Raw genomic sequence first — 15,869 nt, 5'->3', positions numbered from 1 at the left:
TTCCACAGCCAGCAGGACCTGCTAACCTTCAGGCTGCAGCAAGCTGAGTTTCCTCTTGACCCCTTTGTGGAATGGGGGAGTTTGAAGTTTCAGACTTCAAGTTGGAAGCATCAGCTTGTGTCCACTTTTGGGAGTGTGGGATGTACCAACCTGACTGGGAATTGCAAGTGCACACATGAAAGGAATGGGATGTAGGATCTTAGCTCACTGAGGCCTGGCTTAGCCTTGTGCTGCAGAGAGGTTGAGTGGAATAAATGTTTTTGCTCATTTTCAGCTGAGAGAAATTCCTTCCAACTGATGTTGCTTTTTCATACAAACCACAGGGTACAGGATCTTGAGTCGAACCCAACCCTTTCGCTTTAAGGTGATTTGTGGCTGTTTCTTGGGTCTGAGCAAAGAATGGGGCTTGAACTTCTCCTTGCCCACAAGCAAGTGGCTGGTGAGTAACACTTGTGAGTAAGCCTCATCAGATGTCTGTGCAAAGGAACCTTTCCCCCACCCAGTCTGAAACATGTACAAAGTGATCCAAAGATCCTGTGAAGGCAGGCAGGCAGGCAGGAGGGCTCCAACAAGCCTTGGCACCAGAGCTCACCTCTGACTGCAGGGAAGCTCTGACCGGAATCCAGACTCCTTGCCTCACCCTTGTTTCATTTCCAAATTTAAATGTGGGATAATGTTTATAGTAAATAGAGGTCACCTCCACGTCTGGGAAGGAATTTCATCTCCGTGCACTTCTGTGCTTTCAAGAGAGCTGAATTTTAATAGTGAGTCTTTTATTTACAAGCGGTTGGAAGGTGGGGGGATGTTTTAATAAATGAGTAATCAATGGGTAGCACCCAGCACCTTGCTGCTGGTAGTGTATAATTTTCCTGTCTGTAACATGCTCAAGGAGCTCTTTTGAGCATTTATGAGCACTGTGCATCACTCAGGAGTCAGGCTGTGCTGTGAAGTGCACTCGACTGCTGCAGACACTGCCAAGAGGGCAAAGACAGGAGCCCGTGAATTAAAGGAAATCTCATTCCTGGGAATTGTGCTGGTTTAGGATCACACTGTTGGACTACAGTGAGAAATGGGGTCCTGGGCTGTTTCAGCCTCTCCCAGAAAGGGCAGCACAGACAGAAACTTCATCCTGGAAGTTTGCATGGTCATCCCCCCAGTCTGGTACTTTTTGCTTGTGTTTGTAGAAATTTCCAGGCAGAGCTGTTGTGAATAATAACTAAGCTGATGCTGAAATCTGGTTGTGAGCTACTGAAGGAAGCTTTTTCCCTCTGTGCCAGGGGATTGTGTGTTGAGTTCAGATACAGACAAATCCCTACCAGATCCCTCTGGAAAAAGCTTGGAGGGGCAGAGCTGTAGCAGAGGCTACATCTGTTTCCAGCTAAAAACCTGATTTTAAAAACAAAACTACAGTGGAAAGCAGCTCTGCTGCTGGGGATGCTGGATGATGGGGCCATGCAGAATGTCTTCAAAGCTGTTCCCTTGCCTGGGAATGCAGGAATTCTGCATTCACCTGCTCCCCCTGCACCTGAGCTTTGGAGCAGTGGCAGGCACAGCTGGCACAAGGGCTCCAGAGGTGAGAGGGGACACTGGCCAAGGCTGGCAGGGATGGGGAGGGCTGGAAGCTCTCCTGTCATCTCCTCTGTGCTGCTCTGCCCTGGAGCGTGGGAGGGGGAGCCGATGACAAGTCAGGCCTTTCACCTGGTTCCTGCTCACCTTCCTTCCTGCAGGTCATGTGGAGCCTCAGCTCCTGCATTTGTGTGCCCTGGGGACAGGCAGATTTCCTTTGCAGAGCTCTCCTGGCCCCCAGCACGTCAGTAAGTTGTTCCACAGCTGCCTGCCTCAGTTCCCCCAGACAGGGAATTCTGTGGGATCACTTAGCTCACGCCTGTCTCTCACCCTCCCAAAGGGATGCTGAGCCTTAAGTCTGTCCATTACCTGTAAAAGAGATCAAAGAAAGGTCCTGGTTACAAAATTAGATTCCTGGTTAGTGGCTTCAGGCCTTTCCCATTTCTGGGACTGCTGCTCATTTCTGTTTGTGATTTTGAGCAAGTCTGCACAATTTTGGCAGGTTTGGTGTCAGGAGTTTCTAATCTGGAGTTTTCTGAAAAAAAGAAAAAAAAAAAGGATATGGGTATATTTTTGCCTTTCCATGACTGAAAGCTGCTGTAAGTCCCAGAAAGGCTTTTCCAATGTTAAATAACATTTTGTGGCTTCTATCCTGAGGCATATTTAAAAGGCTTGGTTTTCCTAAGGTGGATAATAAGGTGAAAATTGTCTCTTATTATCATTTCTCAAGTCTAGCTCTCCTCCCAGTTAGCACCAGAACGGACCCCCTTGCTCCTGAGCATTAAATTCAACTGCTTAGACTTGTTAAAAACTCCAGGTTTAGCTTCCTGCTTAAACTGTAATTTTAGATCCTCAGTGGGTGTAAATAGGCACAAATACACAAAGCAGCTCTGCTGAGTGACATTCCCTGGGAATAAGGCTCAAACATTTAATTCCTTCTCTTCACCTCTGGTGCTTGTTTCGAGCTCACACACAGACTGGGACACTGGGAAAGATTTTGGAACTTAATCTCCTGCAAAAACCTATAGTTTTTTCTTCTACTGTGGAAGCTGATCTGTAGGTTTATTGGTTAAATTTAGATATGAAATAAAATGGCCATAACAGGAACTTCATTCAGACTTTTGATGTCATTTTACATGACAATTTGCAAGAATAAAAAAAGTCTACAAATTAATGTGGTGACCCACCAGAAACACTGGGAATTTGTCATTCCTTCTCCATGAATTTATGTATACAATGCTTGGGGGAGAAGGCTTTTGCTCAGTGGGCTGGAGATTTTCCTGGGGTTTTATTTGGGGGTTTTTCTAAGAGAAGAATAATTATAACCAGCAAATACTTTTGGAGTCAAAGAGGAAATCATCTTTGATAAGCTCATCTAGAATGACTCAGCTCAGTGTTGGAGATATTGAAAGTCATGGGGTTTTCAGCCATTTCCCAAGGGATAACTGCTTCCCACATGGCCCTGGGGGTCCTTGCTCATCCCTCACCCTGGGCAAGGGCTGTGCTCAGCCCCTGAGGATGAGTGGGAGACGCTGGAGTCTGTTAATCCAGTCAGTGCACATGGACATACCCACTTCAGCACAGCACATCTGTTTTCCTCACAGAGCGAGGGAAGGCGTGGCATGTGGGATCAGCCATCATGGGATCAGCAGGGCATGGTGGCTCCATGTTCATGGGGCACCATCCTGAGAGCTGATTCCCCTGCTCAGCTCCTGCAGAAGGGTTGGGCATTGCTCACCAAACATTCTCACAGAATCCCAGAATGGTCTGGGTTGGAAGGGACGTTAAAGCTCACCTCCTGTCATAGGCAGGGACATCTTCCACTAGCCCAGGTTGCTCCAAACCCCATCCAGCCTGGTCTGGAACACTTCCAGGGATCCAGGGGCAGCCACGGCTTCTCTGGGCAACCTGTGCCAGGGCATCATCGCCCTGAAAGGGAAGGATTTCTTCCTGATATCTTATCTAAGCCTGCCCTCTGTCAGTGCAACCCATTCCCCCTTGCATTGTCACTCCAGGCCCTTGTAAGTTGTCTCTCTTCACGTTTCTTGTCAGCTCCTTCAGGTGCTGGAAGGCCACAATTAGGTCACCCCAAATCCTTCTCTTCTCCAGGCTGAACAATCCCAGTTCTCCCAGCCTTTCCTCAGAGCAGAGCTGCTCCACCCCTCTGATCATCTTCATGGCCCTTCTCTGGACTCTCTCCAACACATCCATGTCTTTCCTCTGCTGTGGACCTCAGAGCTTTGCCTGATCCCCCTGGAGCTCTGTCTTTAACAGCCCTGTGCTGCCCCCGGTCACTGCAGCCAATACATGCACAAAGCAGCTGGGCAGAATGTTTAGTCAAGGCTTTGCTTTTCTCCTCCCCCATGAAAACTGCCTTTTAAACCAACTACTTCCCATGGAGAAATTTCCTTTTGCATGGACATTCCTGGAGGAGGAGGGGATGCCCAAAAATCTGAGTTGTCTGTGGAGGATACAAACATCTGATGGTGCTTAAACAGATGGAAATGACCCCAAACACATCCATTTTCACTGGATTTGAGTGTCTGAGTGTGTTTTCTCACAGCAGCACTGTGTGATTAACCTTAAGTGGTTTCCATGACTGATATGTCCTTTCCTAGGGGCCTTCTCTGCACTGACTGCTCAGGGCATGAATTCCCAGCGTTGTCATCCCTACCCTTTCCTGACCCTTAAATCCCTCTTGGAGCAGAGTCTGAGGGGATTGTCCACATTGGGCTGGATTTATAGGAAGCAAGCTAGAAAGGAGGGGGGATATTTTCACATTCCTTTGAGACATACGTTTGGAAAATTTCCCTAGGAAAGAAAAGTGCTTACGCAGCTTTAGTTACTGTACATGTGCTTTGGATTGTGTGAAACCCTATCTGCTTTTCCTCAGCAGAGTCCTGATCCCCACAGGAGAGAGACAAATCCAGCACTGGTGACTTGCTGCAGCTCTCTTTCCAGATTCCACGGGCGAGGAATGCCCCCACCAGCTGCATCTGTCGGCTCAGGTGGGTGGGAGGAAGAGGAGGAGATGTTCCTTCTTGGGCTCAGGCCCAAAGAACATCTGAAAGCAAAATATCTGAGATACAAAACCTTTGCCAGGAAAGATGGATGTGGATTCAAAATGCCTTAGATATTTTATCAGGAGGTGATTCTGAAGTGTTCTCCTACTCCACATCTTGATGCTGCTTTTGTAGCTGGATATTCCCTGCCTGGGGCAGAGCATGCTTGGGATGAAAACCCCAGGACAAAGCCCCCTAACAGTTCATCTAAACAGAAGGGCAGAGAAGGACCTGGTGAGAAGGACAGAAGCTCAGAGCTTGGTGTGATTAGTCTCAAGTCCTGCTTTCAGATCACACCTCCTGTGCAGAAGTTTCTGGGGCTAAATACTCAGACAGCTTTCCTTGACTTTCCTGGAAATGAGGGGATTCCCTCCCGCTCTGTGCACATGTGTGTCTCCAAAGAGTCTGAGGGAAGAAACGATTGTGGGAATGTGTGTGGGCAGCCATACTGGAGAAACCAGACAAAATGCCACCTTTTTGTCACTCCTGACAGGATCCAAGGGTGAAGACACCCATGAGAGGACAAAAAAGCTTTGCTGCTGTAATGGAAATGTGGTGCTGGGGAGAGTAGGAGGCTGCTTCCAGGAGATGACTGGGCTGACATTGGTTTCCACTGCTGCTGCCCATGGAAACGTGTGTTCCCACAGAGTCTCGGCATGTATGTGAGGAGGAGGAGGAGAAGACAGCTCTCTGAGAGGGGGAAAGGCAGGGGGAGCATTGGGAATGTGAATATCATGAAGACAAATCTGTTCATAATTACAGCCTGGCAGTGCTGCTGGCAGTCACTGTTTTTGGGGCTGGACCCTCACCCTAAACAGACATCTCAGCTCCCCTAGACTCATCTTGGATGAAAACTGGGCAGGGTCGACTAGAACAGCAACTTGGGGGTAGCTTCCAGTCTCCTGAATCAGCATTTTGAAAGCCAGACATGCTGAGTTACCCCCCTTTCCTCCCCCCAGGCCTGTGTGTACATAGACAGCCATAAAACACACATATAGCTCTGTGTTAGTACACACTCCTGCCTCTGGGAAATGTCAGCCAAGATATTATTCAAAGATTGCTCAGCCTGCTTGAAATGCTGCTAGGCTTCAGAAATTACACCCCACTCCAGGAATGGGCAAGAACTGACACAAGGCAGCAACAACCAGAAATTTCCCAGCTGTTGTGTCTGGCCTTTTGAAAACAGGAATTTCTTGGTACAGAGCCTGAAACCTTACTCTTTCCATTTGGCATTGCTGGAGGGAGGGCACCAGCACTAAAAGGATGCACGAGAAAGGATTTGTTTTCAGCAAGGTGCTTGTAACAACATTTTTTTTTTGTAAGACCTGAGTATGGACAGGCACTAGGAGGATGGAAGTAGCCCTGGCTTGGTCTCTTTTTCTTCCCAAGCCTGTCTGCATGGAGATCCACTTGCAAGGAACACATTAAGCTCCAGAGCCCAATGGTCCTACAACACCAGGGAACACAGCTCATAGCTCTTGGTGTGTTAATCAAGCTGGCTGCAGTCAGGGCTAAAGAACAGGATGCAGAACAGGATGATCCCAGGAGAGTCCCACAGGATAACAAGGTATGACGTTCTGCTTGGCCTGGTTCACCTGAGTTTTCTCTGGGGACATCCGTTCTCCAAGGCTGGTGGAACAAACCCTGCAGAGGAATGCAAGAGTAGCCTGGGATTCCATTGTCTGCTGTCAGAGCTTGTGTAAATTATTCTTAGAAGTTCAGAACTGTAATGGGAAGCAGGTTCACCAAGACCTGGATCAAGAGTAGAAGATGTTCTTTTTTAAGCTCCTGGTGCACAGGACCTGAGGCAGGTGGCATTCACATGAAAGCAGCCCTGGCCAGGGCCACAGGCACTGTCTAGGGCAGGGAATCAGAACTAGATGACCTTTAAGGTCTCTTCCAACACAAGCCATTCTCTGATTCTACAAAGGAGCTTTAAAACACTCCACTGAGCCCCAGTCTGCCTTTCACAGGTCTTTGATACATGACTTGATGAACTGAAGCCTCAAGTGGAACACTCATAAGCCCAAGATGCTCTTGCAGGGGTTGATTCTATGATATATCTCACCTTAAGAGCATAGAAGCCCACAGCTTTTAAACCTCCATGTTTCCTCCAGCTTGCATCATTACTGCAGCTGTTCCTGGGGCACTTGTAGTCCTTTGGCCTGGAAATTTTCCCCTTGTGGCCTGTGACATTGTCTCTTGCTCAAAAGGTTGCTGGTTATGTGTCTTCAGGGGCATGAAGGATGCTGCATAGATTTATGTTCAAGCAAATCTGTGGCAGCTCCAAACTTTCCTCCTTCCAGCCTTCCCCAGACCATCCACATCTTGCTTCCACCTGATAGCACAAACTACTTCAGTGCAGACTTCTACTGTTCTCAGAGTGCTTTCATGGTAGAACCCAAACTTGCAGTGCTAATTGGGTACTCTCAAACTCTGATTTATAGCTGTATTTTACATTTTATTATCATGCCCCCAAAATCAGATCCATTCAGTCAGAACTCCGTACATAAAGCTGGATATTTGGATCTGGGCATTGTCATGAAATTTTGAATAATCAGAATCTCAACCATTGGAAATCACACTGCCATTTGTTCTACCAACTATTACTTTTAAAGGTTTCTTTCAGTACATAGATGCACAAAGAAAGATCTGGTGCAAAACACTTTGACCTGGTGAACACTTCAGTGTGAGTGTGAAAAATGGCCTAGAGGGAAGTTTGGAAAGGACAAGTCATGATGTCTCAGGGCTTTAGCAATGATCAGTTGGATTTTTTAGTAACAAATGCTGCAAACACAAAATCCCCAAAGAGAGAGTTGAGAAGTGCCTGGTGCTTATTTTGGCACTGAGAAATGTGGGTGTTTTGAGGAGCAGAGCACCTTCAGCTCCTGTTGATCCCAGAAGAAGGACACTGCTTCCAGGATTTGGACAACATGCGATGGAAACGTTTAAATGCAAACCATTCATCACGTAAGTCAGCACCAAGTAAATGATCTCATATTTATTTACATCCCCAGCCAAATTTGTACTCATTTCCTCTGTGAAAAGCAATAAATTGCCTCAGCTAGAGGCTTCAGCATCCAGTTTTAAGCAACACGATACCCACAGTCTCCACAGTGTTGCTTGTAGTCCGAGGGGTCATGACTTGTGCAGCAGAGGGGACAGGGAGTGACACTGTGGTGGCCTCTGCACCCCCTTTTTCAGCTCCACCTTTTCCCAGGGGGCAGTGGAGGCTCAGGACCACCAGCCTCTGCCTCCTCATGTGTCTCAGGAGCCTGTGTTTGTCTGTGCCAAGTTTCTCAAGTTGTCAAACCCTGTGAGTGTCTCCCTGGCCAGCCCTCCAGCTTTGCTCTTACAGAGGCCTGGGGTCATCGTTACATCAGTGAAGTTGACCTGTAAGTGAAACGTAAACATCTGATCCATAAATAGCAGTACAAATTTAATCATCTGGCCCAAACTCTTAGCAAATCCATGGAACTAATACAGTGCCTTTAATCAAGCCTTACAATCAACTCCATGTTGCCATGGCTTTGTTTCTACCCATAATGTGTACCCAGTACTGATTTCTTGTTTAGCCATCCAAGAATTTGTCATGGAACTGGGAAGGAAGATTCACCAGAATATCCGATTCTAAGAGCAGTTGTTTTGTATTTTCAAGTTAATCAAGTATTTCCAGTAACTGCTAGGGCTGTGTAAGAGGAGACACAGTTGGTAAAATCATAATTATATTTATATTCCATTATGTTATATTTAAATTAACATTTTCTTTTCCAGTCTAAGTAACATTACTGCGTTACTTTTCTGATATTGTCCCTTGGTTTCTAAACTGAGGCCCACCAAACCCTGCAGGGTGACTTACCCAGAGCTGGTCCATGGGTTGGACCAGGCTGCAGATTCAAAAAGCCCCCCATGAGCTGATGTTTTCTGTCCCTCTGCCACAGGGTTTGACATGTTAGATGCGTACCCTGGAATGTGATGGGCCCTGTTGCTGCTTAAAAGTTCCACACACACCAAAATGAAAGCAGATTTGGCAGCAGCTTACCCAGTGCATTCTTGTCCTCAAAAGGATATAGCTTTGTCAGTGTTTTCCAAAGAATTAACACTAAGGCATGGCCCTGGAGAAAGAAGTATTTAATTGGTTCAGAAAGAGCTAAAACCTGCTCCCAGAGCAATCAAAGGAGGTTTGGCCATGGTTTTATGAAGTTGGAAGAGACTCAGAGCATCCCATGATGGCTGCTTTGGATTGTGATGATTTATGATTATGGTTTCTCTTGCTTTTTTTGGAGTTGCAGCTTGCTCCAGGTGCATAACATTCAAAATGTTGTGGTTTTGGTGTGTGAAATAGAGACAGACCGGGGAATTGGGATGGGATGGGATGGGATGGGATGGGATGGGATGGGATGGGATGGGGACTCCAGGTGCAATTCCAGCCCATGGGGTGGAAGGGATATGTCCTACCTCTCATTTCCCTCACTGCAGAGCTAATCTAAAATTCTGAAAAGATCACCTCTCTATAAAATGTCTTGTACTTTCTCCAGGGTGACTTTATGGCGGGGAATGGTTTTGTTGGTGCCAACCCAACTGAGAGCCCCTGAGATAAACATTCTTCCTTGTAGAGCTGCAGGTGTGGCAGAAGAGCAGTTCTGTGGTAACAACGCTCACTTTTTACAAGGAAGGAGTTGTCACAGAGTGCTCTCAGAGCCTGTCTGTGTGTGCACCCATCTGTACAAATCTCTTTTAAACATGTGCCCATCCATGTGTTTCACTAAAAGAACTCAGGTAACACCTTCCAACAGTGTGAGACTCCAAAGGATGTTGTAACAAACCACCCTGGCTGGGACTGGCTGGTTTGGGAAGCTGGCACTATGAAATTTGTAAGGCTATTCTCATTCCCTGTGCAAGTTAGAGTTGTCTGTATATAAAGGGAATATTTATGTGTAAAAGAGAGAGATGAAATTTAAGGAGTTCAGGGGAGAATCATTGTCATTAAACAGCACATGAAATGAAGGACAGCAATTTGCCCCATCCCTGGAAGTGTTCAAGGTTAATTTGGACAGGGCTTGGAGCATCCTGCTCTAGTGGAAGGTGACCCTGTCCATGGCAAGGCTTGGAATGAGATGAGCTTTAAGGTCCCTTCCTACACAAACAATTCTGTGATTCTATGAGGAACGGAAACCAGGAACTCTTCCCAAATCAGCAGCTCTATCAAAACCTGCTTTCCCCTGAGGCAGAGGAGAGGTGTGAGGTTCAGTGTGCAAACAGGAGAGGTATCTTATCTCCAGATGAGTGGGGAGCTTGCTGAAAGGACTGAACCTGAGTCTCCCAAGCTCCAGGATCCGACTCAAATCTCCAGACAGCTCCTGCCCTCTTCCTCTGCTGCTGCTGATCCGGAAAAAGCTGTGGCCATAATCTGGTGCTTAATCTCTTCAGATCAAATAGCTTTGCTCTTAACAAAATAATCCTATAGAATGACTTGGCTCTCAGCTGTGTGCAAGAGGAAGATCTGGGCAGTGTACTCCAGTCAGGGCACTGCACCAGGAAATTAAGTTTATTACGTGTGCTCTGGCAGCGGAGCGCATAGGGAAGTGATGTTTATGGCACGTGCACCACCATTCCATCCTTTAATTCTTATTCCTTTGCCCATCACAGGATGGCTGGGGAGTTTTATTAGGGAGAATGAGGGTCATTTCTTACTGCTGAGCAAAGGAAAGCTGGCTGTGAAGTTTACCTCCTTTCTGTTTTTAAGCTGCCAGATGAGCTCCCTGCTCTGCTCTGCCCGTCTCCATTCCTCTCTGGAGTGAGTGTGGCAGGTGGGGCAGGAACCAGGGGTATCAAGAGTAGGTTCATCACCAAAAGAGCTCAGGCCCCGGGCACCCACTCCCCTCTGCTGCTGCCAGTCATGAGGCAAGGACCAGCACCGTGCCTCCCGCCTGGAGCTCAGATCTGTGCACCACCACTGCTGCCCAGACCTCAGAGAAAGGAACAGCCCAGCCCCTTGCAGACCAGCTTGTGTTCCACATGTTAATAACACTATGGATTACCCATCTGGTTTCTAAAAACTACATTATTGTATTTTTTCCCCCAGCTTTAGGAACCCGGTAGTGGTAACGTCTGAAGCCGTGTCTTCAGCTCCTTTCTAATTTAAAGATTAGATACCAGACGATAAGTCAAGAGATTTGGTGTCTGGCCTTCAGCTGTACTGTAAATCTTTTTCCATTTCCCCTGGCCAAATCTGGAAAAAAAAAGCTGGAGTCATGACCCAAAGAAAAATCCCTAACTGCTGTCAACTTGCTGGAATATTTCTTTACCTCAAGGAAACTCTATTACGTTGGTGAGTTCCCAGGTTTTATTACATGGTATCATAATGACTGATAGTCAGAGGACCTGTCTCTAAGGATGTGTTCAGCTTGTTGACAGTTTTCAGCTGTCAACAATATTGCTTAGGGAACCCTCAGTTACATTGCATCAGTGTTTGTGAAGTATTTTGCTGAGCATGGCCAAAAGAAGGTGTAGAAAAGTCAGACTGGTATTTTACAGTAAAAAATTATTCCTGAGAGGCTTTTCAGGAGAAAATTAGGAGATGCTTTGAATATGTGAAGGTGCCATCTAGAGAGATCCGTATTTCAGACATAGTGCAGGTATCCAATAAAACAAAATATACATCTCCTTAAGTCTAGAGCTGCAAACGACGTATTTTTCATTGGAGCCCCAGGAACAAGGAGTTTGTGGTTCATTCCCCCTCATTTAACACTTCTCAGGCTCTGTGTGAACTTAAACTTGCATTTCATTCAACATATTAATGCTAAGCATTGTTGAAGCCACCAGGTTTCACTCCAATGGATTTCCTATCAAAAGTATTTATTTTAAAGGATCTCTGTTCCCAAATGCACAGTTGTTTAAAATTTCCGGAAAAGGTTTGTCTAGGCTTGTTCAGAACTGGACCTTTGCTCACTCACAAGGTTCATGAACCTTCACAGCTCTCTAGGTGAACTTTGCCTGACTTTCCCATGTAAAACCAAATCCCAGTCTGGGTCAGTCTCATTTGGTTTCATGTTTCACTGCAGACATTTTTATACAGCTCAAGTTTTAAAGACCCAAGCGTGGGATAAATGCAGAGCTCCCATAAACACAGGCAACAGCCATGACTGTAGCTGTGCATCCCATTTGTTGTGTCTGATGCTGAAATGTGTTTTCCTGTAGCAAAATCCTGGAGTAACTGTGATGTGAGTTAGTAGCAAAGCAGAACGAGAAGGGGAGTGTTTATTGCTCATATGTTAAAATAATTCCACCAAAGTTTGATTCCCTCCAAACCTCTGTTTGGTCTAAGGCAAGTTTGCAGAGGTACCAAAATGTTAAAGGAGGCAGTTCAGTTTGTTCTCAAATGACCACAAAAGAGCAAAGACATTGTCTAGAAATATACACTGTAATGCAGAGTATAGAAAGCCTGCCAAAAAGTCTGAACTAGATAATTCTCTCATGCTTTTTCCTCGTAAGAGCCGAAAGAGGCGGCGCTTTCTGTCTCAGAGCAGGAGCCAGCCCTCTGAGGAGGATGCTCAAATGGGGGACAGATTGAAGCAGGGCTCTGTAGGCTGTGCTGCTGCAGGTCCTGTCCCCTGAAGTGACAAGCAGAGGAAGGGAGGACAAGTGGGGTCGGTAACAAGTGATGTGATGGCAGTGTCAGTTGTGGTGGAATGTCAGCCTGGCCCTGTGTTTTAGCAGGGCTGGGTGTGCTGCTCTGGCAAAGGCTGCAGCAGCACTTGCTTTAGCTTTTATACCAATTTATGTTCAGCCCTTTGGACTGAGGATGATTTTCTAGGAGTTAACCTGGCAGAAGTTCTTTCAGCTTGTGTCTAGCTCAAGAGTTCTTTAACCTCTCATGCCTGCAGCCTCAGTCCCAGCTTATCCTACCACAGCACAATTTTCTCAGAGTGACTGAGGTTGTAAGTCTGAAATCCAGGCCCTACAACAAAGGCAAGGATTTGTGTGCAGCTCCCCCATCCTTGGAAAACACCTGTACCCTCTGCCCATCCTGCCCTGTCCTTGGGCTGAAAGTTCCTTGGTGGCTGGAGAGCTGGGGGTGTTCACCTGGAGGAGAGAAGGTTCTGGGGACACCTTAGAGCCCTTCCAGTGCCTAAAGGAGCTGTAGAGGGATTTTTGATAAATGGCTGGAGTGGCAGGACAAGGGGGAATCATCATCTCACTGCTAGAGGGCAGGGTTAGATGGGATATTGGGAAGGAATTGTTCCCTGTGAGGGTGCTGAGGCCCTGGCACAGGGTGCCCAGAGATGCTGTGGCTGCCCCTGGATCCCTGGAAGTGTTCCAGGCCAGGCTAGATGGAGCTTGGAGCTGGGAGAGTGGAAGGGGTCCCTGCCCGTGGCAGGGGGTGGAACAAGATCAGCTTTAAGGTTCTTCCCAAACCATTTTGTGATTCTCTGATATTTTGAGCAATTTCCAGCTACTTTGAATATGAACACCATGTGAGCCAAGGGCAGTAATTTACAACTGAAACAACAGAAGTGTCCTACCAAATTGTTTATTTCCTGTCAGAAAGCTGGAATACATGTGTCTTCTTCATCCAATTCTGTTGTGAAGTAAAATTCAATAGTTTAAACCCCCATCTTTGAGATGCAGCCACCTTGCCTGATGGGTGATGGCTCATTAATCCATGAAACCTTGATGAGACCACACCAAGAGAACAATAACTTGCTAAAAGAGTTGCTGCTCTCCCAGAAGCTCTGCTGTTGCTTGGATAGGAAACTACAGCTCCACTTCTGTGGTGTGGAGCCTCTTGCTTAAACCAGTCTCTGTGCTGGAAGTTTGGAGTGTGCTAAATATGTCACCAGTTCCTAAAACACCTCCCAGCACCCATAGACCAGAGATCCTGATTTGTCTGTCAGACAGGCTGGCAGAAATGTTAGAATTAGTATGCATTTGGTTGAAACTGATAGACTGGAGAGGAACTAATCTGGCATTTGTAGGGAGAAATCACACTTCACAAATCTGTAACAACTACTGAAGTGTCAAACAACCCTTAGCTAAGGCTGACAGAGTCAGTAGGTTTTTAACAAGCCCCCTCCCCAGGAGGGAAAGATTTTTCATCAATTATAAACTTACAATAATAAGCAAACAAAGGACAGGAGGAGACACTTTGATTTTACAGAGAAGTGTTTTTCAAACACTCAGGAGGATTATTTAGAGCTAAAGCTGACTGCAAAGAGATGTAGAAGGATGTCCTGGTACTGGAGGGTATTTGGGAAAATGGCAGATGAGATTGGATTTTGTCAAATGCAAGGTAAAGCACACAGGAGAAAAGGGAGCCCAGCCACAAGCACACCCAGTTATCACTGCTCCAGAGAGTTTACTGTGGATCAGCCTGTACAAACATCAGCTTAGTGCTCACCAGAGACCAAAAGGCAGGACTTATCTCAGACAAATAGTGAACAGCACAGAAAACACTCTGTGTGATTATATAAATCCCTGGGGTCGGGATTCTGTGTGCAGTCCTATTCATCTTCCTCAAGAAGGATATAGAAAGCTATGGAGGAGGAAAACAAGTAAAGGAACAACTGCCCTGAAGGGATATGAGAGAGGACTTTCAATCACACTCAGCATGGAAGAGATAACACCAAAACCCCTTGTCAGAGACTGAAAATGGAAGAGGATTCAGATTTGGGAAGAGTCATTCATCCATGCTGCTGGATGAATCCTGAGCTGCTGCAAGGTGGCTGCAAGGAGTAGGACAAGGAGGGAAGGATCCCTGCAGGCTCTCCTCTTCCTGCCTATGGTCACTGGCTTTGGTGGACCTTCAGTCTGACCTCCAAAGGACCTGTTCCTATGATACCTCCTGTCCTCTGCTGTATCTTACCTGCTGTCAGGGTCCATCCAAATCTCTTTTCTAGCTGAAAACCTGACTGGGCTGGCCTGCAGCAGCACCTCCTAAAGATGATCCTCCTTTTTCCAGCACAAATTGCCCTTGGTCCTTCTTGGTCAAAGCCATTTGTCTGTTAGTGAAGTCTCTTTAAGCCAAAGGGACATTTTGCCTGGAAATGCCTTTGGGATCAGCAAGCAATCTCTGCTAAAAGGCAGGTGGTGAGAAGCTAAAGGCACTGCTGTCTTTTTGTGCACAGCTACATGATGAAAGAGGCTCACCCAGAGCAGGTATAGAACCTGGACTAATTTATAAATGAATCCACATCTCGGTTGGGATCACCTTTTCTGGTAAATGAGTTTTGGGGTCATTTAAATCTGGGCCCAGTCAGTACTTTTGGTTCACGAAACAAAAGCTGGGTAAAGTTATCTACCCTTGTTCTCAGGCCAACAGTTTAAACTCCCATCAGAGATCCTAGGGGGGAACTCCTCTTGAGAAATCCTAAAATCTGGTGATGGATGAAAATATGTTGTGAGGTGAGGATCGTTGTTGTAGAGCAGTGAGTGAAATGTCTTTTGTCACCAATCTCACTGTGAAAGTCCAAGAAGGCAAGCAGCAGATCTTGAAAGAAGATATGGCCACATATCTTCTTTCATAAATACACAAATAAGAGTATTTGATGATGAGGGAGAGGTTTGGGGTTTGATGGGGTGGGAGTAGTAATGAAACACAGTACCAGAGGTGAGGGCTGTCTTTCTGTGAGGACTGCAGCTAGTTTTGTAGTGTCACCCACATCAGTGCTCACAGCAGCTCAGCAGTATCCTTACATAACCTCCAAAACCTGCCACATGGATCCTGTTTCACAGAGATTTTTCTACTCCTTTTAAAAGAGCAGTTTACCTTTTCCAAAGGAAAATTCATACAAAATTTCACCACAAATATCCCAAGCCCTGAAATCCAAGGTTAAATTGGAAGGAAAGGAAGCCTCATTTCCAATGATCAGGTGCTTCAAGGCAGTAAAGTCTCCCAAAAGATGAGCTAAGCTGGAACACTGAGGCTGCACAGAGGAAGGTATCCAGTGCTTGTTGGAGAACAAACTTGTCTTGGTCACTGCCCAGGATGATTGCATGTTAAAGTTATTGCTCTTCCCAGATATCCAGCACGCACGGCGAGTCCGCGGCCAAAATCAATTAGTGGCGATCACATCACACCACAGAAGGCACACACACTGTCAGCCCTCAGTGAGGAACAGAGCTGCTGATTAGCTCATGGAGGGTTTAACGGGGAGAGCAGCGGGTGAAGAGTTCATGACAGATTATTTATGCATCGGATTTCCTCCCGTTTGCTCCGTTTGCAAATCGACCCTGACTTTC

At 46.4% G+C, this 15,869-nt stretch overlaps 1 protein-coding gene across 35 annotated transcripts in view; it reads left to right on the top strand.

Annotated features, from left to right (window-relative positions):
• LOC111931866 (putative methyltransferase DDB_G0268948) overlaps positions 1-15,869 on the top strand; it is a 169,314-nt gene that overhangs the window by 102,719 nt on the left and 50,726 nt on the right. For 2 of the 35 annotated variants that reach the window (XM_086896280.1, XM_086896259.1), the window contains exon 3: positions 324-439. The exons of the other annotated variants lie outside the window; for them this stretch is intronic. The gene's annotated coding sequence lies outside the window, so the exon portion shown is untranslated. The remainder of the gene's footprint in view (positions 1-323; positions 440-15,869) is intronic. 35 annotated transcript variants of the gene reach the window in all.

This window comes from Cyanistes caeruleus, chromosome 7 (assembly GCF_971803275.1).
Source record: "Cyanistes caeruleus chromosome 7, bCyaCae1.hap1.1, whole genome shotgun sequence".
Classification (NCBI taxonomy): Eukaryota; Metazoa; Chordata; class Aves; order Passeriformes; family Paridae; genus Cyanistes; species Cyanistes caeruleus.
This window is presented reverse-complemented; position numbering and strand designations above follow the sequence as displayed.